General features: G+C 40.3%; 1 protein-coding gene across 4 annotated transcripts in view; it reads left to right on the top strand.

The window, feature by feature from the left end:
• Positions 1 to 25,111, top strand: part of PPP3CA (protein phosphatase 3 catalytic subunit alpha) — a 177,291-nt gene that overhangs the window by 25,089 nt on the left and 127,091 nt on the right. Inside the window, exon 1 of one of the 4 annotated variants that reach the window (XM_042049468.1) lies at positions 2,584 to 2,602. The exons of the other annotated variants lie outside the window; for them this stretch is intronic. The gene's annotated coding sequence lies outside the window, so the exon portion shown is untranslated. Of the gene's footprint in view, positions 1 to 2,583; positions 2,603 to 25,111 lie in introns of those variants that run through there. 4 annotated transcript variants of the gene reach the window in all.

Genomic DNA, 25,111 nt, shown 5'->3' with positions numbered 1-25,111 from the left:
GAAAAGTGCAAAATTTTTGAAAGGCTGGAGGATGCATAGCAGGTATGGGATAGTGACCACCTTCCTCTGCATCCCTGTGCTTCCTGCCACTCCGACAGTGGGGTGGAAACCTCCTCCAGGGATGGTGCAGTGGCTGTCAAGTACTGTCCAGCTGCTCCCAGGCATCTCCCACCCTTCTCTGGACACTGAGGTGTGCTCTGGTATTTGTGCTCCTGAAGTCAGAAGAGAGAAATATTTCCCACACCTGGGTTGTGTGGATGATGCCTCAGTAGATTTCCCCACTCATTTTTCCTTTAAATGTGGAGATATTTGCAGTTTGGAAAGTACACTGTGTTTCTTGGTACATAGCTTCATGTCTTCTCGAGCTGTGGCTGTGTGGCTTTAATTATGGTGTGGAAGTAAAAGGGAGGGAGAGTTGCTCCCATGCAGCGTAGCATATGGCTCAGCAGCAGTGCCAGTAATGTCGGTGCCTTTTGCCTTGGGTATTTATGCCAGGAGGTGTCAAGCTGAAGGTTCTCTGCCCCAAGAGGATGAGCAGGACAGTGACAGTGGTGTATGGCTCTGCTGGCAGCACAGCAGGAGCCTCTTGCTGCTCTTGAGGATGTTTTCAATCACCTGACCTGTTGAACATTTGGTCTGTCAAACCTTTCAGATTAATGCAGATGCTGACATGCTCTCAGAGCAGTCTTGGATATTATTAGTTGCAAATTTGTGAAAGCCTTCCCCTTGATAAATTTTTACTATGTGGGTTTTGCAACTGGGGTGTAAAGCCCAGGCTCTCTGTTAAGCTTGAGGGAGCCTTGGCATGAAGCATGTAACAAATGAAAAACTTGGCTTGATCCAAAAAGTGGGATTTCATGTCTTTTCGGATGGCTCTCTTGCTGGTCAGTCTGTATAAATGTTGTCTCTCACCTTAAAAGTAAAAGAAATAAAATCTGAATAATTAATGCAATTAGTGGTTGACAAGAAGCAGCAGTGCTCTTGGAATTTTTGTGATTGCTGAGATGGCTACTTGTTAACAATTAAAATGAAGTTTCTAGAAACTGAGAATAGAAAATTTATTTAAACTCTCAGCATGCTTTTGTTAGGTGTTTTATCTTTTTTGCAAGTGGACTTCCAAACCCTGTTAAACAGAAGCATAGTGATATGAAATAGAAACTGTTGAAAAGGAAGACCACTGTTCATGTGTTTCCTGTTTTATCATTATTTTGTGTTTAACTTGTCAGTGGCAAGATTCACATGACCTGAAACATCCTTTTGAAGCAAATTTGCCGGCTTGTATGACTGTGCTTATTTGTTCTGAATTTTGAAGAACGCCTGAGTGCTTTCATGAAAAGGCTTACTTTCATTATGATACATTTTATTGTGACTTATCAAATACTGCTTTATTTTACCTCACTTACAGGAAATGAAGTATGGATGACCTTAATTTAGTTAGTCAGTAGTATGAGATCCTTTTACTCCTTGGTATTAAATTTGTAGAAAAAACATGTATGACTGAGGTGTGAGAAGTGTGCATATCTCTTTTTGTATGAATAAATAAGGGTTTAATTGCTCCCCTGAGGAACAGGATTTAGTTTATACATGTATGCCTCCTTTTAGAATCTAACAGATACGTTACTCTTCTCCCTTGGTCAGTCTTGCATGAAACAGGAAAAAGAAATACAAAGCTTTTGATTTTCTTCAAACTACAAAATTACTGTATTGTATAAAAGCTGTTAAAAACACTGATGTGACTTGTAAGTTGAGGTTTTCAGTTTTGGAGACTTCTTTGGGCAGTCTCCAAAACTATGGAGAAGGTTTAGTGGTGAGGTGGAAGAATGAGGAGATGAATTGTGCCGGCACTCCTGCAAAGTGGTGGGATCAAGGTGGCTTCCCAGGTCCACTTATGTGTTTCAGTTACACTGTGACTCCATCTTGGGATGAGAAATTATGGCTAGCGTATTTTTCCCTCTGCCAGGCTCTCTTCTGTTGTATTTTGCAACAAGAGGAAGCTTGTGCATGGTGTCTGGCAGGGTGCCTGGGTGCCGTGCAGCCTTGCCCTGGCTGTAGCTGCTGGGTGCTGGGTGGGCTGCGGAAGGCACCCGCAGCTGGGCACCCGCAGCTGGGCTCCTTACAAGCTCTCATGGCTCAAGAAGAGGTGCTCGAGCGTGTCCCATGTATAAAATTCAGGATGTGAGGGAATTCACAGAGCAGGTTTTGAGCTATGGGAAGGGATATTATTCATCATCTTGTTTTAAACCTAGAAGCAAATCTAAGAGGTTGTAGAGTTAAGAAATGGTGCCAGTAATGGGCATTGGAAGGAAGAGCTGAGCATTTGTGTGCCAAACAGAGCAACAGGAAGATAAGCATAGCTCCTGAAAAGCCTGGCACTTCTCCTGCTGAAGCGATCTGTATAATGTTACAGTAGACTGCTGATGCTACAGAATTTTGATAGATTAAACTGTAGTTTGTTTATATGGATTTTCTTCCAAGGTTCTGTGATTTAAATTGAAGATGTAGGTGTCTTTAATTAAATAAAATTATTTCCATCTCTGTTGACAGAGCTGAAGCTTGCATAGTTTTCTGGCTGAAGAGTAGTTGTTCTTTTGTGACTTCAACAGTAAGTGGGTTTTTTTGTATACCTTTGCAAACATGAAATAGTTCCTCAGCCAAGTGAATAGTCTTCTAATCTACATAGGTGTGTTTCTGCTTTATTTACAGCACATGGATCATTTAGTATACTTTTATTACCTGTGTTTTTTATGTGCTTGGAGAGAGTGGGTGGTTTTTGTTTTGTTTTTTCCCCCACTTGGGGGAGCACATGGTTTCGGGAGTGTTGCCTTACATCTGAAAACTTGGCAAGGGGTCTCCAGCTCATGTAGCTAGATTCATTCCTTAAATAATGACTACTTCTTTGAGTTATTTTTTTGGCTCCTGCTTAGTTACATTCTTTTGGCAATGACAGTGTTCTTTAGGACAGTAAGTAGGTATATGATTGTAAAAACAGGCCCTGTTCAAACTCTGACCACCAAAATAAACGTTAGCATTTAAAACCCTATCAACAAACTCTGAGAGGAAAAGAAGCATTCACAGAAATGAGATGACATTAGTTTGGTTAAAGCAGAAGCCAGAGAAATTATTTCTTTTGAATGCCTGGATGATGACAGGCAGTGCTTCAGTCCACTGAGAAATTAGTCTGAAATGTTGAGCTAGGCTTGGTTGTTTGGTCTCAGACTATTAGGTTAATTCCTGGAGGAGGGTGGCTTAAGTTGTTTACTAGTCGATATTCTCAGTATTCATCATCCATTTATTGCTGTCAAAGAGGATAATTTGAGTATTTTTGGAAGATGAAGCGGGAAGGGATTATAAACAGTTAGGAGGACAGATTTAGAATTTCATATGATGAATTGGAAAAATGGTTTGAAATCAATGAGGTGAAATTTAATAAAGACAACTGTAAAGTGTTATGCTTAGGAGAAATCAAATGCACAGATATAAATGGGCTAGGCAGCATGCGGGCCAGGAAGGACCCAGCAATCACAGTGGCTTTGCAAACTGAGCTTGTCAGGGGGGTTGTGCATGACACTGAGATTTCATTAGGGCTGTATAAGTGGTGAAACACGTCAGATAAATGGCAGAGGAGATAATTATTCCTCTGTACTTGGCAGTGTGCTTTTAGCCTCTGGTTTAGACTTATTATTAAAGGAGGATGTGGTAGATAAAGGGGCAGGGTCTCAATGGCACCAGCAAGGCTTGGACACAAGGTTTGAGAAACTCAGTCTTTAGGGAATATGTGAATATGCTTTGAGGTTTTTTAGCCTAGAAATGAAAAGGGTTTGAAAATGTCTAAATCGTCAATGATACAAAAAGATGGTATAAGAAAGATACAGATGAACTATTCTGTATTCGTTTCTCCTGAAGATAAAATAAATTATTTTAATTTGCTTTGGTGGAGCTTTAGCTTGCAGAAGATTGAAATTTTCCAATTCACAGTCTGAAAAAAATACTTCAGAGACTTACAAGAGACAGATAAAACATCGATACCATTGTAAAGATGCACAAATAAAAGCTGGCCTAAGTAGGAACTCCGTCAGCCCCTAGCCATGGTGTACAGCATGGAAATGGAGGTCATAGCTGGACTCTGAAAGCTGTGGAGCAGCAAGCGAACCCTGTTGAGAGCCTGTCAGCTCAGCCTTAGAGCTACACTGATGTCGCCAGGGGTATCTGCTTCTGTTCATGTAGCTGCCTGCAATGCTTCTGCATAGAAATTGCACTGTCTGTGGTGGAGATGGTCTAAAGATGGCAGAGTGTGCAGGGGCTGGTATTAGTCAGGGTTTCTCAGCTTTTTCTAGTCCATATCTAATTTTTACTATTGAAAATTCCTGTCTTATTATAGTATGTGGTTCTTGGAGTGGGAAGGTTCTTCGTGCCTCACTTGTCCTCTGCAGCGTTCCAAGGGTGAGTTACACCTCTCAAGCTGGGAAGAACAGGCTCAGATGATTGCCAGGGGCTGTCACTAGCCAGCTCAGAAGCAGGTAAAATAACAAAGCAGGCTGTAGAGTATGCCTCTGAGTCAACACAGGGTGAGCTGCTCAGCTGGGTATATTTGCCTACAGGAGGCTCTGTGCTACAAGAGCTAAATTGGTTCTTGTACCTGAGCTAATGCACTGAGAAGTGGCCTGGGAGTCTCTGCAGCAGTGACCTACCTGAGTCTCGGGCATGTTCCCCAGCCCTGTGGTACAGGGAAAAGCAGTCTTTCCTCTGCCCTGGATTTGGCAGGACTACTCATTTTGAGCCAGCCTGGCTATGTTAACTACTGTGTTTGGAGAATTATTATGTTGTAGCTAGAGTCAAAATGTTTTTTCTTTTCCTGTCCTGATCTATCCAACTGCACAGAGCACTGGACTTGGAGAAATGATTTACTTGCTGTTCAATGTGACCTGTAATAGGGGCTGCTTGCACTGATGAGTAAGAGATCCTACAGATCCTAATGAGACTTTTGCTTTTTAAATATGGTGTTTTGAATTGGATATCTTGACACTTGCACACAAATGGAGGAATGAGACATTTTTTGGGGAAAAGGAAATTAATAGTTCTTACAGAAGGTATGGAGCTTCTAGTTTGAGGCATGCTGGAGATTGGCTTTTGAGCTCAGTGAAGTTGCTTTCAATTTAGCTGCTATTGCAAATGAGAAGAATGCTTATTTTGGTAAATTGAGAAGGGAAGATTAATCTGAGCCTTCTGTGAAATTAATTTATTCTTGAGAAGGAGGGAAGTGCATAAAAGTGAAATGATGTTTATATTCAGTTATTATACTCTGATTATGTAATTTGCAGGGGCTAAAATTTAAAACTCTAATATTTTTGTAAGTTTGTCACTTTGTAAGTGATTGTCTTAAGTGCTACAAACATGAAATTCCTACCTCTATTATTCTGTTTTGGTCAAATGAAAACGTACAAACCCAAAACATTGACTTTCAACATTGAGGCCATTTGGTATTTCATTCTCAGGGAAGTCAAATTAAAATGTCAGGTATGGAAGAGACATGTTCTGGATACTTTACAGGAGATGACTATTTTATTTTAGGATAGTGTAATTCCCATGCTGCTGCTGTTAATTCCTTACTCAGGTGCTTCTTGTGGAGAAGGGAGCATTTAATTTGGAAAACCTTGTTCCTTTGGCAGCTGCACCTGGGAGTATTCAGACTGTGTGACTTCTGGCACGAAATGAAGACTAGTCTTAATCCCTACGTTTTTCTCTTTATTGGGGGGGAGTGTCTCTGTATCTCAGCTCCAGATCTGAGATACAACACTTGATATAGTTGCCTCTTCAGTGTGTTCCAGGATCTCACTGAAATTCCATTTTATTGCTCAGAGTAAAATTAGTAATGTAAAGATTTTCCCAGGTAGGCTTAGATCTGTTTTGTGGCAGTCTTGAGATGCAGATTAAATGATAAAATGGCAGTCCTCTTCTAATGAGCTTTTTCAGTGTGCTTTCAGCAGTGAGGCTGGTTTCACTTGAACTGACGCCTTCATTTAGCAGCTTGCATTAGCCTAGTCTGTTTCCATTTCATTTCCTTCCCTGACAGAATACCTACAGAAGTTTCTCATGCAGTTTTTCTCCAGTGAAAATAGCTTTGTTAATTAGCTAACATCACTGTGAGGGTTTCCTTTGCTTCTGGTCACTTCTTTTTTCTTCACTGTGTGAGAGTATTAGCTTCACTGTTTGCCATAGTATAGTAATGTTTTTTCAGAAAAACTCAAATATTTAGACAGCTGTTTCCTTTAGTCAGTACAGCACTGAAGAGGATATTTTTACTACCCTGACACTGTGCTCTTAAGCTAACTCATTAATTCATTTGGCTTGTTTTGCCATTTCTGTGCTAAGACAGTTGGTTTATGGAGTCCGTTCTCTTACTTCTTTATGACACTTTCTGCTCTCACAAGGGGCAGCAGGTATTTAATCACGGGATTTGGCATGTGTAATATCAAATGGTGTCAGAGATGGACTTGACTTCCCTGAAAACCTGAAGTAATAATTTTCAGTGTTGTAAATTCAGGCTTCAAAAATATTTTAATATGTATCTGACACAGGCTTGTTGCACTAAAATGAGACTACTTTTCTCTTGCCAGCCTAGGCAGAGCTCTGCCTGGGTTTCTGCGCACCAGCGCTTGTGAAAATCCCCCTAAACCACTCTGAGCACTTCTCACCTTAGGTGAAACACGTGTGTTACTTATGATCTGATAGGCTTGTATGTACCAGCAGTGCCTGCTACTTTCACAGGATGTAAATATACAACTTAAATGTCACATGCCTTAATATACTGATTTAAACTTAAAGCTTGAGACACTGCGTTTCCAAGGTATATCTTTGTACGTCCTAAGAGTCTTATAAATATGAGGCACTGCCTGGTAGAAGTTTGCTGAAATTCTTTGTGAGTGATGTTTACTTTCAGTCCCTCTTTGAATATCATGTATTTAACAACAATTTGCAGTCACCACAGCAGTTGCATAGGAGGGCTTTTAAACCTGTAATTCTATGTAGTTCTCTGCAGCATGTCTTCTAGGCTTTCTGAATTACTAAAACTTTTCATATTTTGAGAGAAATTTTCCCATGTTTACAATTCTAGAGAACTTTAAAAATACTCTTTTAAGACATGCAGAGCTAGTGTTTGAAATGCATACCATGCTGGGAAAACAGTACAGCACTCACCTGAATGAGGCTTTTCAGTCTACAGCTTTGTGTTTCGAGGTTGTGAAGCATGGAGTGATGTATGCAATATCCCTCTTAGTCAGAGATTGTTCTGAATAGCAGATTTGTATAACAGAAGTACATTTATGTGAATATAACCTTGTGTACGTTCATATTCCTTCATTTCTGGGATTATTTTAGGAACAGTGGCAAATTTAGATAATGGGTTTTGTGGTTCTTGCATGGCAAAGGTGTTCCCCCAAAGTTTCTCTTCTTTTCGTAAGAATTTTAACTATAGATGTTCAGAGGTGAAGAGCAGTATCTTTTAAAATGTGGATTTTTTTGTTCTTGTTTATTTTTAGGTCTTCCTCATTTCTTGTTTTCCTCACAATTCCCTAGCTAACCTTGTTTTCCCCAGATAACTATTTATAGCCAGTATCTGTTACTGGGAGGACTGAGCTGGCGGGGCTTGAGGGGGATTCCAGGAGGTGACATCATCTCGTCTGCACAGCAGTCTCCTGCTGGCATGGCAAGAAGGGAAAACCCCTTTACTACAGATGAGATGAGAGAGCTTGTAAAATGCCTTTTATAGAGAATACATGCAAAGGTGTGGTATCTTACCTACTTCTTACTGCCTGAAGAAAGTGTCTTAAAACTCTTGTTGTAGGCTTGGTCTTGAATTTTTAAACTGTCCACCCACTCTTTTCTGTTCTAAAGACTCTTTTGTATTTCTTTTCAAGTGGAACTTAAAAGCTTTTTGAAGCAAACGGAAGAGAGAAGATACTTTAATTACCTTGTTCTCCAAGTGGATGGCACTTGGGAAGTTTCATTCTGACAATAAATGTGCCTTCAGTGGCAAGTGTGGCTAAGGGGGGGGATATGTGTTTTATTGTGTCTTGGTCCTCTTGTATACTCAGCATCTCTCCTTTTGCATATCCAATAATTAGATAGTATCATCAGGGGAAGTGAGTGTATATGAAGCCCATATGTAGCTGTTTGCCCCTGTATTTCTTTTATATGAGGAAGGAAGAGGATTTTGGGGGGGGGGGAGGGGGGAGGGAATCCAACATTTTTTTCCTATTCATGGTATGTAATATTTTTTTTGACAAGAGATATGTATGGACCTCATTTTCAGGGAAAGTACAAGTACCTGAGGCAGAATGATAAGCTGCCTTGTCCTGTTTTGCAGATAAGGATTTGGAGTAGACGAATCCATGGACATTTTATTTTTTCAAAGAATGATTCTATGCCCCTAAACAGCATAGGGTACAGATTTCTGCATTTGATGTTTGCTTTTGCCTTTGTTGCAACCCTGAGCCCAGGTAGCAGAGCTGAGCAGTGAGACAGTGACCACTCAGCAAAAGCAGCACTCAGCATCCCAGAATGATTTTTGATTTCCAGCATGGCAGAGCTGGATCAGCAGCTGGTGAGTTACTGAATTTGACCAACTGTATCCTTGATTCACTTGCCTGAGTGCCAGAATATTTGAATTCTAACCCACCTTCCTCTTTGTTGTCCCACAGTGGTCGAACAATCTCAGGTTTAGGGTAGTGCTTGCTCTAGAGATATTGGTTAGGATAAATCAGGTTAGGGATAAAGCTGTAGCTAAAACACAGAGAAAACAAGTTTTTTTTTTAAATAATATACCTAGAGTGACCTGTGCATTTCAGAAATGCAGGTGAGGAAAAAGTAGTTTGGGAGAGGTGCTTTTTGAAAAACAAACTATTCATTGTTATGATTGATGTTATAATACTGTTGCAGGCAGGATCAGAAGGATATAGATATGTATCAAATGGAGAAGTATTTAGGCAGTTACTTGAAATAGCAAGTACGACTTCCCTCCCCAGTTTGGTTCTGTTTTGAGGCACAAAGTGATCTAGAGAAAAAAAAAAGTTTTAGGATGTGTTTTCAAACTTGAAAATACTGGGTATGTTAATTTTTGTTTGCTTTGAAATGATATATTCTTGTATCTTGATTGTTGTGCAAAGCAGATGGCTAAAGGTGGGTTGGGGGAGAGGTGGTCAGCACTGCAGCTGGGGGGCTCCTCCAGCTCCTGTCCTTCCCAAAACCAAAGGGGAAAGAAAGCGGATTTCTTGGCTGAAAAATACACAGGGGTTTTCAAAGGCAAAAATATTTCAGTCTCAGCTGTCGAAAACTGATCCTGAGATAGGACTGATAATGCACTGTTGTGTGAGAAGCTTGAACCCGGTTGCAGGTGGCAGCTGACCTACTTAGTCCAGCCGTGTGTAGAAGCAGTGGCCAGCCCTGGTGCCCAACAGGGACAGGGACGTGCAGCCGGCCTGTGGGGACCCTGCCCTGGCCGCCTGCCCTACAAGAAATCATCTGTCTCCAGTGTAATTAGTGGCGGTGTTTAAACCAGCACGCTGGCAACAGTTCAGTGCTTTTAATAAAAGCCTGTACCCAAGAGAGGAGAGATAAAAGGGACACAGTTCACAAAATGCCTGTGTGGTTTAAGCTTGTGCAAAAGGAAGGTGTCTGCTGGCTGAGAGTTGGTAGAAAATGCTGTGTAGATTATACCACTTAACACAGTGATTTGCATATCCTTAAATTTTTTTTTTTTTAAATGTCAGAATAAAAAAGCCTCACTTTGCTTCATCCCTTTTTAAACTCTTTCAAAATAAGATTTACTTGTGTAAGGTGAAGTCTGTATTCAGGCTCTTTTACTTCCAGTCATGATTAACTCTTGTCTCTTAACTTGCTAATTACTTCAATGAATGTATTAATTCCCATAAATGTTAGCAGAGCTCTATCACTCTGGGATTCTAATTTACTTGTTTTCAGAATTGCAGTGGGAAGGAGGGAGAAGGACCAAGTAAGCACATCAGTAGGGGTTTCATTTATTGCTACTTGTATGCCACTCTTTTGAGTCAAGTGAAATTGTACGTGTATTGCATGCCTTGCACTCTGGCAGCCATCCCGAGGAGGGAAAACAATTAATTCCTCTTCATCTCACTGGGCCGTGAGTGTGTGCTTGGAGCTAAGTGCTTTCTTCAGCCAGGGCCATTAGTTATACTGTGCAGCCCAGTCATTTGCTCTGTGAGGAAACTGATGTTTTTATGAACCTTAAAATAAAGGGAATAATGGGCCATGTACAGTGCATCTTCTTAGAATTTTTTTGGTTAGGCTTTTATCCTAGATCTTCAAGAAGAGATAAGGAATCAAAGAGAGAAGAGACAAATGTAACTGCCCAAAGCACAGCTTTTATTGGTGTGAGGGCCAGCATTCCCTTGCTGGGACCTGAGAATGTGTGGAAACTAGGTAATAATGCTTTCTGACAAAACACAGGTGTCTCCTTATGCATCTATTTTAAAAATAGACCCTAATGTATATATTCTAATAGATCTGAAATATTTGTTTCTTTAAAACGCTTCTGCTAGTGGTCCTTTTGTCCTTGATGACAATTTTGTGAAGTCAAGATTTTGTGGGTTTGACCAGCTTGACAACAATGTAAGGCAGAAGACAAACGTTTGTCAATTGGGAAAGGAAAAGCAAGAGGGCTAAGTATTTTCAACATGCTTTAAAGGCAGCTCTTCATTGTAGCTGCTTTGTTAATGAAGGCATTGCGTCGTGTAAGGCAGTTCATGTTGCTGTTGAGGTGCAAGCTGCTGGTCTGCACTCCTGAATTCAGTCCTGGTACAGTGTATTAATTTGTGACTGTTCAAAGGGTAGATACCAAGTAGTTTGGAGATTAATACATAGGAGGACTTAAAGTTTCCACTTATTGAAGTAATGGTATGGGAGATTGAGGTTTTTTGTTTTGGTTTGGCTTTTTTGGTGTGTTTTGTTTTTTGGTTGGTTGTTTTTGGTTTCTTTGAGTGAAGTTAGAATCTGTTTTAATCTGATTTTCAAGGTAATTTTACCTTTAGAATTAAGGTTGCTTTTTCATTGCCGTATCAGTTTTACTGTGAAAGTTCATAGTTTTCTGTTAATTTAAAACAAACCTCTGTATGTTGTACCAGGACGTCAGGTTCTGATGTTGTGGAAGTCACCCAGAAGCTGCCATTTTTGTCCATGGAAGTTGAATACCACGTGTAATATCCAGTGTATGTATTTGTGGGAGCTGTGGTGGAATCCTCAAATGACACTTAACCATTCACATCTGTAATATCCCACTTCACAGTGACATTACATAAAGAGGCCTCTGCAGCTCTGAATTCAGTGTTTGGCTTCTCTGAATTCCTTGTACATGGTGCAGCATTGAAAACCTCTAAGCTGTCAAAGTGTTACATCTTTACATAATTTTTTCAACCTCCTTCCCATCCTATTCCTTTGAAAAGGAAGAGGTGTTTGTTCTGCAGAGCTGTTGGTTTTGATTATGAAATTGTATAAAGTGAATGCAGTTAATAGTACTAAGTAAGCTTTTTGCTATTATTATTAACATATCATCTGCAATCTGAAATACTGTAGTTAACTTCTGACCCTCAGACATATTTGTAGAGTTGAAATTTTTTTTGGTGTGTTTGTGAGTCAAGCCTACTTTTAGCCAAATAGCTGTAATTTGAAACCCTGTAGTCATTATCAAGGCACTGGCTCCTAATTTTGTGTATCCTGTAGTATTACATCAACCTTTCAATTTGTGCTGGCAGTTGAAAATCATGCTTAGAATTTCTGATAATTGTTAGCCCATGCATTTTGGACCATCAGGAGTAGTCTTACCACCTTTCAGTAAGTATCTTACTGCAGTTCTGAGCATATTGCTGAAAATAAGCTAACTTGTAAAGAATATTATTCTAATAAATAATTCTAAAAAGTGTTCTAATTGCAACTAAGTTCTCTATTTAAGAATTATCATAGAATCATGAGATGGTTTAAGTTGACAGGGACTTTAAAGATCATGTAGTTCCAACCCTTGTGCCATGGGCAGGGATACCTTCCACTAGACCAGGTTGCTCAAAACCCCATCCTGGCCTTGAACACTGCCAGGAATGGGGCGTTCACAGCTTTTCTGGACAACCTGTGACAGCATCTTACAGAGCAGAGCAATGAAAAATACTTGTTGTTTCCTGTGACTGGGCAAAATTGAACTTTTGAGTGAAGACAGAGTAAGACTGGGAGCATCTCTAACAGTACTACTGGACATAACCCTTCAGAGATCAGCTTCTGAGATTGTTGAGACACTTGACTTTGTTGACAATTAGTTACAGGGAATAATGTTGGAGCTTTAGTACAATTGTTTTCTATTTGAGGACTTGTAAATATAACACTGTACACCTAGATTATTGAAGGTGGAAAAAAGCAAAACTGCTTTCTAGAATTTTTTCAAATCACCAGGTTTCATTTCCTTGATGAGCAAGTGCTGTTTTTTCCCAAGTGTGTAATGGGAAAAGGAATGTCGGAGAGCAATGCTGCTGCTGCTGCCGTTTGCAACAGCATCCTTGGAAAACCTGCACAGCTGCACTACCAGCTGCTGAAAATTGGCAAGGTGGGGAGAGAGGATATTCCTTACCTTGACAGGGACACAAACACTGTCTAACAGTGCCACCCAGTGATGTCTGCCATAACAGCACGGCAGAGTGAGGCGCTCCACGTGCCCGTGGCGGGGGGTCCAAGCCCCACGGACATGAAGCACTCAGCCACATTCAGGATCAGCTCTGCTTGTGCTTAAGCAACTTGCTGAGCTGCATGTTAGGAATGAAGGACAAGATAGTCTACTTCCAGCTTGAGAGGGGCACCTTACTTAAGTGCAAACATATGGGATGGAGTGCTGGGCCTCAGGAGAGATGATTTGTGGCGTGTACAAAATGCATTTAGTTTAGCATGCCTTGTTCACGCACGGTGGTGTTAAACTCACTGCACAGTTCTGTTCCTGCGGCAGGAGCTCGGTGTAGCTCTTTGGCCTGGTTCTAGTTCATATGTACTACGAACACTGTTGGAGAGCAGCAAAATACAAAAAGTTGCAATTCAACTTTCAGGTGCAGAGTCCAGGGCTGGAGTTAGGCAGAACTGTCACTTTCTGCCTCTGGAAGGCACGGGGAGAGGTGGAGATAGTGATTAAGCTCTGCACAGGCAGGCTTAGCATTTTAAGACTGTAACAGCAGCTAACATATTTTTAGGAAGGTAATACAGGCAAATCAAACTTATCACAATCAAACCATTTGTAATCAAAACTGTAAGGGGAGATATTACATAAACCCTCCCTGCGTATTTAAAAGAAAGAAACCCACTTAATAGTGTGGTAGGGGTCTGAAACTAAAAAGATTGGGTTTTATTATTATTCAGCACTTCTTTAATTTCGAGCCAAATGGAGTCAATAAAAGCCACTTTAAGGCTGCAGAAGATGAGCTGCTGCCTTGTATGGTTTACACTTTTTAATTGTAGCTGGCTTTGAAACATTTTGGAAAAAAATTGAAGCGTTCTGAGTACTGATGATGATATTGGTTATCTATTTTGTATTCTTTAAAATATGAAATGAATGTGTTACTGCTTCAAAATACAGAAGGCTTAAATGCATTTTGAAATCACAAGTAGGGGTCCAATGTTCATGCATAATGCTTCCTAGAAATAATTTGAGGAAAGGAGGGCTAAAGTAGGTATTTACCTTGTTCCTGAAGTCAAGAGTGAAGCTGCCACCTCACTTTTTTAATATGAACTATGCAGGATGGTAAAAATATTTCCCCAGCTCACAAAAATGACAGTCCTTTTTGCTGGAATGAAAAAGATACAAGTGATCTCTTGATAATGTATGTTTTCCTAATAGTCTTTTAAAGGATCAAATACTTAGAATTTACTTGGTCTCACTGTCTGAATGCTGGTGCTTAGCTTTCTTTTGGAATTTGTTCTAAATGTTCTATAACTAAAGTTAACCAAATTTTCCCCCCTTGGTTTCTTAATGTCATGTTTGCAGTAACATGCTGTGCATGTACCAGGATATGAATGTGTGGGTGTTTTGATCTGTGTTTATTCTTTACTCAGATAATTGTTAGCATTATTTAAGTATTTGCTTTCCTAGCTTAGATTTGCTCGTTCCTGTTGAGTTTGAAAAAAGGAGACTGATGCCATCTGTTTGTTTCAGACTTCTGTATAGTTTGACCTTTGTAATCCTTGTCAGAGGTAGCACAGAGCTGCCCTTGCTGGTAAGTATTTCACAAGGGAGGCCCCTTCTCCTCCTTACCCATTTCAAAAGAAACCTGGATGATCTCATTATTTTTGTGGGGTTTTGTTGTTATTGTATGTTTTGTGAGGGCTTTTCCCACAGAAGGGACTTGGTCAGTATAGGCTTCAAAACTGTATCCGCTTACAGTTCGCTGCTGCATGCAGGTCATCATTTTAGTCTGCCATTTCTTTTAGTTCATAGAACTGTGCAAAATATGACAATATACAGGAAATTTGTTCCGTTTTTTCTGCAGAAGTATGGTTTGTTTTCCTTTCTTCAACTGGTAAACCATCATCCTTTTAACCCTTAACCCAAAACATGGAAAATCTTTTATTATAAATCTATGTTTAGCCTTTCTAGTGAAAAGGGAAGGAGAAAAAGGAGCTAAAGGAAATATGTGAATTGTAAACACAGAAATGCTCAATTCTGAGCAATTTCTGTTTTCTCACTTGCCATCTTATTAAGGGACTCACCTCAGTGTTATTGAAAGGTTCATCAGAATTTCAGTTCAGAAAGTGAACTCTCAAACCACTGTGATGCGGTTTCAAATATACGCCACTATTAAAAATTTAGTAAGAATTAATTCAGGTATTTATAGTGATGATACATTGCCAAGAAAAAGAAAACAATAAAAAAGTCTAGCAAAAGAAATTAGTCTTAAGATGCCTGGATTTTCAAATAGGATGTATTTGGGAACTTGAAATGCTTAAACATGGGGAAAAAAACTATTGGCGTGAATAAATACTTAATAGTTCTGTTCCCTAAACCTGAGGTTTTCAGTGTGCTTCAAACTGTTGAATGCATCTTAGTGGTAAAAAACTACGATTGCTACAAAACAAAGCAAAAAAACCCAACCCCCCCCCAACCCTAATCTAACTACTCTCTGAGAAACATGGCAGTATGTTCTTCTATCCAATTCAAAGCTTTTTATTCTCCCAAGATAAATAGTAGAACATTGGACTTTGGTTTTGTTTATTGAGATTTTTAAGATCACATCTGTTGAAATGTTCTTTATTTTCATAGTTAAGTGTGAAAAAATGTATAGTGGTGGAAGAAGTCCAAAATGTTAGACTTAAATACAAGTTGGAAGCAGTCAGTTTTATAAACAAATACCTGTATGAAAATGCTGGTCTTAAGATCATTAACTCTCCCCACATCTGTGTGTTAAATTGCAGAAATAACCCATGTGATAAAATGAAAGCAGGAATAATTGAATAATTGTTCTCTTACATCAGATGAGTTTTTTGAAGTGGCAGTACCTAACACATAGCAGGATTTCATAATGGGAATAGTAGAAAGAGTATCTCTGAGGGTAATATATTATGAATAGAAAAAAAGAAAGACAATGGTTAGAAAAATTATTCTGTTTTTTTGAGCTAGAAGAGACTTGCTGGCTCAAAAAGCATCTCACTCAACAAAATGGATTCCTCTATAGAAAGCACTCTAAGGAAAGGCACACAGGGCACAATATTATTTATACCACATTGTAAAACTCCCTATAATTTATTCATAGTTTTATACCTAATATAAGAATTCTTCTTTCAGTAAAACAGTATGTGAACAGTCTTCAGCCTTATATTTAATAGAGAGGTCACAATACCTTAGTACTTTCCTAAATATTTATTAACTTTTGGATAAGAATGTATTATATATATATAAATACATAAAGTCATTGCATGTGTATCCACACTATGAAATTATTAAAATCGCATATGGGAAATACTTACTAAATATAAAGATAGTGACTATCAAGTAAATCTGCTAGAGTGACAGCTGCCTAAGAGTTGCCTGTACTGGGCAGTATTACTGCAGCCAAACCATACTTATAAGCGTTGATTTCCAAAGAAGTTCCTGCCTCTAAATCTGGAGCCTCTGTCCTCTCCTTTCTGCTATAGCAGTGCTGCCTTTAAATTTATTTTTAAAAAATTTAAATGGTTTGTATTGGAAGGGAGCTTGAAGATGACCTGGTTCCAACTCCCTTGCTCTGGGCACCTTCAACTACACCAAGTCGCTCAAAGCCCCATCCAGCCTGGCCTTGAACACCTCCAGGGATGGCACATCCACAACTTCTCTGAGCAACCTGTTCCAGTGCCTCACCAGCCTTATGGCTTTATAGCTGTTAGGACTCTTCCCTTTCTGCATATGTAAATCCTTGGTTGATGAGCAAGCAGGTGCTCGTGCTCTGGGAAGCTGCTCATGTAAACTCTGGGGCTTGTTTGCAAAATCAGAGCACCATACACATGACACCACTGATGAAATTAGCAGAGTGATTAGTGGCAGCTGATGGGGAGTCTGGAGGGATTATTTTAAAATTGCAAAAAGGAGGAACTACAGGACTGGGAAGGACCTCTCCTGGGGCACTGAATCCACTCATCTGTCACTTCTAGCCTTCTTGCAGCCCTCTCCAGAAATGGTTCAAGCTCCACTTTAACACTGTTGAGATTTATTTCTCAGTCTGCCTCGTTTCAAAGACCAAGACCTCCTTAGTGCTCATGTCTGGCAAACTTCTTATTGATGACCTAGTTAATACAATTAATACTTGTTCTCTGGTCAGTACTGTCCAGCCAGATTTCCTGTATTTCTCTCCAGCCCGTATTTCCCTTGTTGTTGCCTGCTGTAGGGACAACAGAGCCAGCTTCTTCCTCTCTTCCCCCCGCTTTCATTTTTGCCTAGCAGAATGATGCAAACCCTTTTAGCATTTCATAAAACAGACCCAGGGTTGCAGTAATCATCATCACAGCCCTGCTCTGCACCTGTTAAGGGTATAAGTTTATTTCTTGATTGCAGGTCACCAAGACTGTGTATGGTGTTCCCACTGATTGCTCACCACAGCCTTCCCAATTACAATATCTCAAACTTGCCTCATAAAGCTTGGACTTCATGATCTTGGAGGTCTGTCTGACCTTAATGATTCTATTATGTTCCAGGGTTGTACACATTAAATGATTTGTGCTGTTTACTACCTTTCTTTCCTCTCTCTTAAATGTCTTTAGAAACTGAAAGGCTGAATGGATGTCGCTAACTTAAGCGAGGAATAACCTCATGCTGGGGGTCTGGAACCAAGGAACATTTTGAAATTGGAAAGCTTGAGAAATAGAAATATAAAATTTTGACTAATGAAATGAAAAGTTTTAGTGAAGTCTATCAAGAAGAAAGCAGAAGACCCTCAAACCTCTCCTGATAAATTGATATCAGTGACAAGAATAATTTTGAAAGTTACTGCTTGATATTTTAAAATTGGACTGTGCAGAACAGCTGAAATCCTGCCCTGTCAGGAGAATGCTTTGAGTGATGCAATCAGCATTTCCTTTTTTAACCTCAGTATTTCTCTAATGTATCATTGATAGTCACTTCAGGAAATCTTCTACAGAGACAGCATGAACTAAATAGACTGCAGTGGAAATACAGCTTAAAAAATGGTCTTAGATGTGATACACCAAGTCTCTAAGTGCAGTAACCAGCTTGAGGGGAATAATCAACTGATTTTTACTGGGATAGAGTTAATTTTCTTCAGAGTAACTGGTATGAAGCTGGTTTTGGGATTTGTGCTGGAAACAGTGGTGGTAACACAGGCATGTTTTTGTTACTGCTGAGCAGCACTTGCACAGAGTCTAAAGGCCTTTTCTGTGCCTCATCCCACCCCACCAGCGAGTAGGCTGGGGGTGCACAAATAGCTGGGAGGGGGACACAGCTGGGACAGCTGAGCCCAAGTGGCCCCAACTGACCCAAGTGATATCCCACACCAAATGGCATCTTGCTTGATATATGCAGCAGGGGAAAGAAGGAGGAAGGGGGAGACGTTTGTAGTGATGGTGTTTGCATTCCCAAGTCAGCATTACGTGAGAGGGAGCTGTGCTTTCCTGGGAAAGGCTGAACAACTGCCTGCCTATGGCAAGTACTGAATGAATGCCCGGTTTTGCTTTGCTTGTGCGCATGGCTTTTGCTTTAGCAAAACTATTTTTGTCTCATACTGAGTTTTCTCACTTTTCTGATTCTCTCCCCCATCCTGACGTGGGGGGAATGAGTAAGCCCCAACTGTGTGGGGCTTAGCTGACAGCTGGGGTTAGACCATGACAGTCTTCACTCAGGACTAAGCTCAACACCTAATACCAACTAAGCTGAATTTTCAGTTGGTATTTGTGGCAGAAAGTACAATTTTAGAAATACTAAAGCACTTCTGGGTTAATTTTGATTTTATGCAGTATTTTACTTCTTACAGAGAGATACTTTAGAAGTTGGGGAGAATTTAATGTTGGCAATTAGAAATTAAATATTTTGACATGAAATTTCAATTGGTTCAACTTCTCTTAATTGAAACAAAGCAATATTTAACCCAAATCAGACTCCCTAAAGTCCTATTTGCCCTGTTTCCTGTGTAACACTCTCACAGGAGGTAAGTTTCAGTGAGGTGCGGGTGAACCAAAGCTTGATTGCTGCCATGATGCTCGCACAACCAGTTCTGAAAATTTTTACTGCTGCTAAAATGAGGAGGAGAAAGCACAAAGACTGATGTTTGACATTTAATTAAGAAAAAAAGTTTGCAATCTGCAGAAGTAATTTGTTTCTAGTATAATTACTCAGTAGTAATTACGTCTCAATCCATCATGAGCTTCTGGTTCCTGGGGAGAGGACAGAATTTGCCATTTTTTCAGTTTATAACCCTTTCCTGCTCTTTCCCCCAGCATCCTCCAAGCTGGCTCCCCATTCTTGAGGCTCTTTCGTACCCCTGCGTCCTGCACCCTTGCAGTTGTGATGTTTCCATGGATCGCTCTCCTGCTGGCTGAGGAGCACTGAGCAGCAGGCAGGGGCAGCTGGCAGCCGGCATCCCAGGGAGCTCAGTTCCACCAGCACTGCTCTCCCTGGCAGCCAGCCACAGTGAGCTGCTGTGCAGCAGCCTGGTGAGCTTTTGGACTTGGCACAGCTCAGCTGCAGGCTCAGGTAGCAGAGGAAACAGAGCAGAGCTTTCTGACCCATTTTGAAACACCAAGCTCAGGTTACTGCTCTCAAGAGTTGAGCAGGAGCCTTTGCCTCATACACCTGAGTCAGCATCTTGGGAGGACTTCCTTTCCAGTTTTGTATCTTTTTGTTTTTCTTTCCCACCTCTGTCAGAAAAGTTCAGTAAACGAGGAGGCAGCTGAAGTAAGGCCATAGAGAAGAGGGTGTGGGAGCCCCAAGGAGGAAGGGTAGTATTCTAACTTGAACTGGTTCTTGCAGAAGCTGCATAGGAGATGTAGACTAGATGACAAGAAGGTAGCCTGCTATCGTTGTAGTAACGCAAGAGACCCATCAGGGTCATCTTACTCCTCATTCACCCTTAATTAAATATTACTTGCTTAAGTATGTATGTAATAAAAGGTGAAAGATGTTACAAGCTGACTGAATTTTTTTCTCTGTCTGATGTTTTCTGTAGCCCTTTCTACAAGAGTCTTTCACTGTTTCTTACAGCGGTGAATAGATGTCTTCCTGAATAGGGCTTTGCACAGCCTGCTGTGATTGTGGCATTCTAAAAAAGCTGACATGATTTTAGTATCTTTTTTTAATTCAAATAGAAGATATACAGGTATTTTATGAGTGCAAGTTGTGTTGCCCTTATGATGTTGCAGATTTATGATTGTGTTGGAGTGAGTGGGAACAACCTACCCAAGTTATTTATTTACAGTCATACCAGGAAAGAACATGGCTCTGCTTCAACAGTATCAGTCCTTGCTTTTAATCTTCAATTAACTCTGAATTTGACTAGATCTGCAAATAGCAGATGGTGAAGTGTTGCCAAATTGCTGTTCATCATCTGCTTCTCACATACATAATTTGTAAGAATGTAAGTATAAAGAAAATATATGAAAAGTCCTCAGTACAGTGTTCCCTAATAGCAGGAAGTTGCATTTGTTTTTCTTCTGGCATTTAACAGGGAGCAAGAGCTTAAATAAAGCATTTGCACGAAAGAAGACTTTAATAATTGATTTTTGAGAAACAAGCAAATGGGGCAGCTACTCCAAAACTTTGCATTGTACTAAACCAAATGAATAACTGATCTTTGAGATGTTCAAATGAAATGGAGAGTTGCCTACATATGAAGTATTTTTCTTGTTTCCGGTGCTAATAAATAATGCCTTTTGTTACTTGCACTGATGCTTCTGAACTCTGGGCTGTAGTAATTGAACACAAAAAGGGGAAGAAGAGCTCATTAAATGCAAGAATTCTTATGGGAGGCTAGGTTGACTCTAATCTTACGTAGTAGAAATACACAAAATTTCTCCTGTCAGCTCTGAGGAAAGCTGGAAATGTAGACTGATTTCTTGACAGCATCTATAAAAACTCTCCCTTTTTGCTGAATATCTGTTGTTACCTTTAAAAAAAAAAATATCAACACAGATTTGAAAGTAAAGCTGAAATACTGAGAAAACTTGCTACTTGGCTAGTCATGCATCTCCTGATTTAAAAATATTTCATATGCAGGGGTGGTTTTGTTTTGTTTTCAGGGCATTAGCCTGTAAATGGTACAATCCTCAACTTGAACATTACACTTGCTGTAATACAAATGTGGGGTTGCATCAGCAGGTATTTTTAAAGCAGTGATTTGAAGGTTAACAGTGTTGGCTTGACTGTACTGCTTCTACAGTTCTTCACCATCCTCTTTCTGAGGGCTCATTTAGAGTCCCCCAGCTGGGAAGTGTGTATGTGAAAATCCGTGAGGTGGGGCAGAAAGCTGCTTCTGTCCTCCTAGAATTTCTTTTGTTGTAGAAGCTTTTTATACCAGAAGAAGAAATCAGCTCAGGTTTTTATCCTAGGAGCAGAGCCTTACAGCACTGAGAATTTAGCAAATGCACGATTGAACAAAATATGTCTGTAAAAAAAGCAGCAGACTTAAGGGAAAGACTTGAGCAAAGAAGTAGGGGGAAAAAAGAGTAGGTTTTTTTATCCATTATCTGTACATTTTGATAATATTTTATTCATGGTTTTTTATGGCTTCTTAACTTTACAATTCTATCTAATTAAGTTTGCATTTAGAGTGTACCCATTGTCTCTATATGATATTTATCATACTGTCAGGGGTTTATACTAACTTTTGCTGTCTAGTAGAGGAAGTGGAAAACTAGACCTTGAGTATATGGGTTGAAAATGAGGGCAGTAATTTTGCAATTCCTCACAAATCAGTCTGTCATGTCACTTGAAAAAAATCTGTTTTCAAAAGAGTAGTCACTCTGAGCAGTGTTCTGAAGCCTTGGGAGGAGAGAAGGGATTCCTGAAAGGGAAAAAGTAAAATATATTTTGCTGAGTGTGGTTCAGGAGGTTGGTTAACTTGAATCAGATTAAACCTCAGAGCTCAGATGGTGTCAGTTGTGCTGGTGGGAGGCTGGTAGAAGTTGACACTTTCTTCTGCTTGTAGGCATTATGCATGTGGGTAGTGTGGTTGCCATTTTCAAAAGAAATTCACAGAAAAATTCATAGATAGGAGGAAAAAAGGCTTCTCATTTCTCCCTACTGTCATGCAAGTATTCAAACCAAATGGATGGACAGCCCAGTTTTTACATTTAGAGGTTTATTGTACTCCTGCCACACTGTATATAGCCAGAGGATGGACGGTGATTGGTGGGGTTTTGTTCTTCTTTGGTTTGCTCTGCTGACTCAGATCTTTTAACTGACTTGACTGTGGAAAATGTGTGATGGTAGCTCCTTAGCTGAGAGGCCATTTTATGGGGGATGTGTAGAGACCTGGGTCTGGATTCATTTTACCTTTTGTCTCCTCCTTAGTTAATTGCCTTCTTCTCCTTTTCTAGGCTATGGAGAGCAACACACTCGTGGGGAACAAATTTAACCTATTTAAGATTCATACCATAGAAAGAGCTCAATTGTGCTGTCAAAATTCTAGTAGAGGGAGTCTAAAGATATTGGGTTAGTCATGCACATTTGTTGGCAGTTGTATGTTAGGAATGAGATATGCCTGTATGGTCTTGCAGTTGAAGTCTCTGCTCCAGAACATGCTTCACTTTAGGACAGTGTCTCAGCATTTATTACGTCAATGGAAAATTCAGAGACTTGAAAAGATCTTTAATGTAGTTAAAAACGTCTGTCATGGTCACCAAGATGGTTTTGTGATATGAGTTATGGTTTTCTTGGGTTCTCACACAAAATGCAGAATAGGCAAAGAAAGAGCGTATGGCAAGGTGGTGAAATTTGCCTGCTCTCAGGGAGCAGCTTCATCTCAGAGTCAGAAATGTTTAGAGTATATGACAGCCAGTCCTCTGACTGGACAAACTTCTAGGTTCATTCATGTAACAAAGCGTAAAGAAACAGGTCGGTCCAACTTTGATGTTCAGTATATTAGGTCATCTCTGAAAGTCTAAATATGACCTAACTATAATTTCATAACTGGGTCAGGCAGAGCTAGAGGAGTTCTTTTTTCATCCTAGTTTTAGTAGACTGAATGTAAGGAGGTCTTCAGTAAAATAAGGAAGGTCCAACATTTTGAGAAAAACCCCTGAGTGCACCCCCCTTCTCCTCTTTTCTAAGTAAAAGAACTCAGACCAAACCCTTACTTCCTCCACGTTTTACTTGGAACTGATATCTGGTATGTTCATCTGAGTTTCAGCTGCCTTATCCTGAGTGCTGTGAAAAGATGGTTATGCTCCTTATGCTAATCTATAGATTAGATGCATAATGTCCTATATTTTGTCTCCAAAATACAGGAGACAGAAAACAGACAGCTTTTGCTACTGTTAGACATAAACCCAAACTGGAAACCTGCATTTACAAGAAAGTCATGGGGACAGCAACAAGCTAAATGGATTTACGGTAACGAAAGCATGTTGAAACCAGTGTGCAACCATAATTTTTAAAACCTGACATTTAATTTCTGCTTTGTAAATCCCTGTCCTTAATGGGGGATAGCAAGAGATTTAAGAGATAGGAAGACATCTTGCTTGCAGATTCAGGCAGAGTTGGGGTTTGGGCTAAAGCCTCTTTTTCTGGTAGCTTGCCTTTCATCCCAGTCCCAAAAAATCTGACAAGGAAAAAGAAAAAATATGACTGGAATGAACACTATGTTAGATGAAATATTTTTCTTTGTGCCTTTGTGACTTGTTACATGATCTAAACCTAATTTTAAATGCTAATGTTTGGCAAGAGATGGAAGTGGGTTGTCCTAATCCCTTGTTTGTGGGAATGTTATGGAAGTACATGGGAGGGGAAGAGAACCCTTGGCAAAATCAAACCCACATGTCCACGTACAGGAGGTAGCAAGCAGCTCTGTCTGAACAGAAGAATCACATAAAGACTTGAAGATTATCAACTTATTTTTCTCTTTATCCCTTGGCTTAAAACCAACAACTCTGACTCCAGTGTAGTCTTAGAGTGGCAGGAGAGGATGGGTTGTAGTAGGTTATTGCTTTTCCTGTTACTTTTTAAGTTTGCCGTTGTGCATTTGTAACCCTGCTGGGTTGCACACAGTGGCTTTATCTTGGCATCTGCTTTGTTTGCTGTAAAGCAGATAAAAAGCTGTGTAATCTGTGCGGTTGGCACTTGCAGGAGATTTTTAAAGTAGATGTGAAGCAGCTGCCAGAGGCCCCCCAGACAGCTTGTTCTCCCCTTCCCTGGCTGCAGCATTGAGAGGGGCAGGTGAGCACACCATTCCTCATTCCTCTCAGTATTGATTTCTGATGGTGGCCAAGTGAAGGGCACGTGCAGGGATTTATTTTATTGATTGTTAACGAGGGACAGTAATGCCAGTGTGTAGTGGTTTAGTTTAAAATATCTATTACTTACTTTTTTTTTTTCTGTGAGATACGAATTAGGGGAAAGCAAAGCAGACACAAAACTTAAACGGGTTGCAGTATAAAAAAAGAGTTTTATTACTAATAGAATTAAAAGTAAGAAGAAATAACAAGAAATTAAAGCAAACTCCCTCCCACCCCTTCTAGCACTTTTCTCCTTTTACTCAACTTGCACAAAGGATAACAGAACATGGGATTTTAGTCAGCGTTACAGTTCTTGATAAGTCTCTTTCTTATGCTTAAGAAGAAAAAGGGTTTTTCTTCTGCTTCACATGGTTCCCAAACTGCCACCAATAGCAGACCCGCCCGGAAAGAAACAATCTTCTCTGGTGTAAAACATCTCCCCCATGAAAAATCTCACAGTTCCTTCACACTGCCAAACATGGGCCATCACATGGGGTTATTAATCTTTTTAAGGATGAGTTATTTTGGCCTGAGCACAAAGGCTTTTTTTTTTTTTCACAAGTTTCTAAAAGCCTATCACTGCTTCTATATAGCCTGGCATAGGCACTTTTCATAATCTTCACGGGCCACACGTGAATTCTCCATCCCCCCATGTACTTCAGATGGATTAAAGAGACAAACAGTTTGTGATATTACAGTTTCTTATCAAGCCATGCAAGAAGGTTTTTTTAAGCTGCGCACCAGAATTGCGGCACCGCCCTCTTTTCTCCCGTCGCCATTTTCAGCTCCGTCTCACGGGACTCACTTCTCTTTCTCTCTGGCTCTGAAGCCGCCATGTTGAAGAGTGTCCTTGTTTAGGCTTTACGGTGGAGAAAGCCTCGCTCCCTTTGTGCTGCTGGCTGCATGGTGTCTTCCTCAGTTCAGTGCGAAGTGTGCTGGCTGCAGACAGGAGGCTCCGCTGGCTCCCATTGGCTTCGCCAGCTCCACATGGAGAGGAGAGGGACCCGCCGGTCCCAGGGAGCCACACCGGATGGGTTTAGCTGTGTGGCAGTCCATGGCTGGTTTGAGCCGTGTGGCAGTCCATGGCTGGTTTGAGCCGTGTAGCAGTCCATGGCTGGGTTTAGCTGTGTGGCAGTCCATGGCTGGTTTG

Source organism: Corvus kubaryi, unplaced genomic scaffold (assembly GCF_017639235.1).
Source record: "Corvus kubaryi isolate FWS band 111438036 unplaced genomic scaffold, C.kubaryi_AGA036_p1.0 71, whole genome shotgun sequence".
Taxonomy (NCBI): domain Eukaryota; kingdom Metazoa; phylum Chordata; class Aves; order Passeriformes; family Corvidae; genus Corvus; species Corvus kubaryi.
This window is presented reverse-complemented; position numbering and strand designations above follow the sequence as displayed.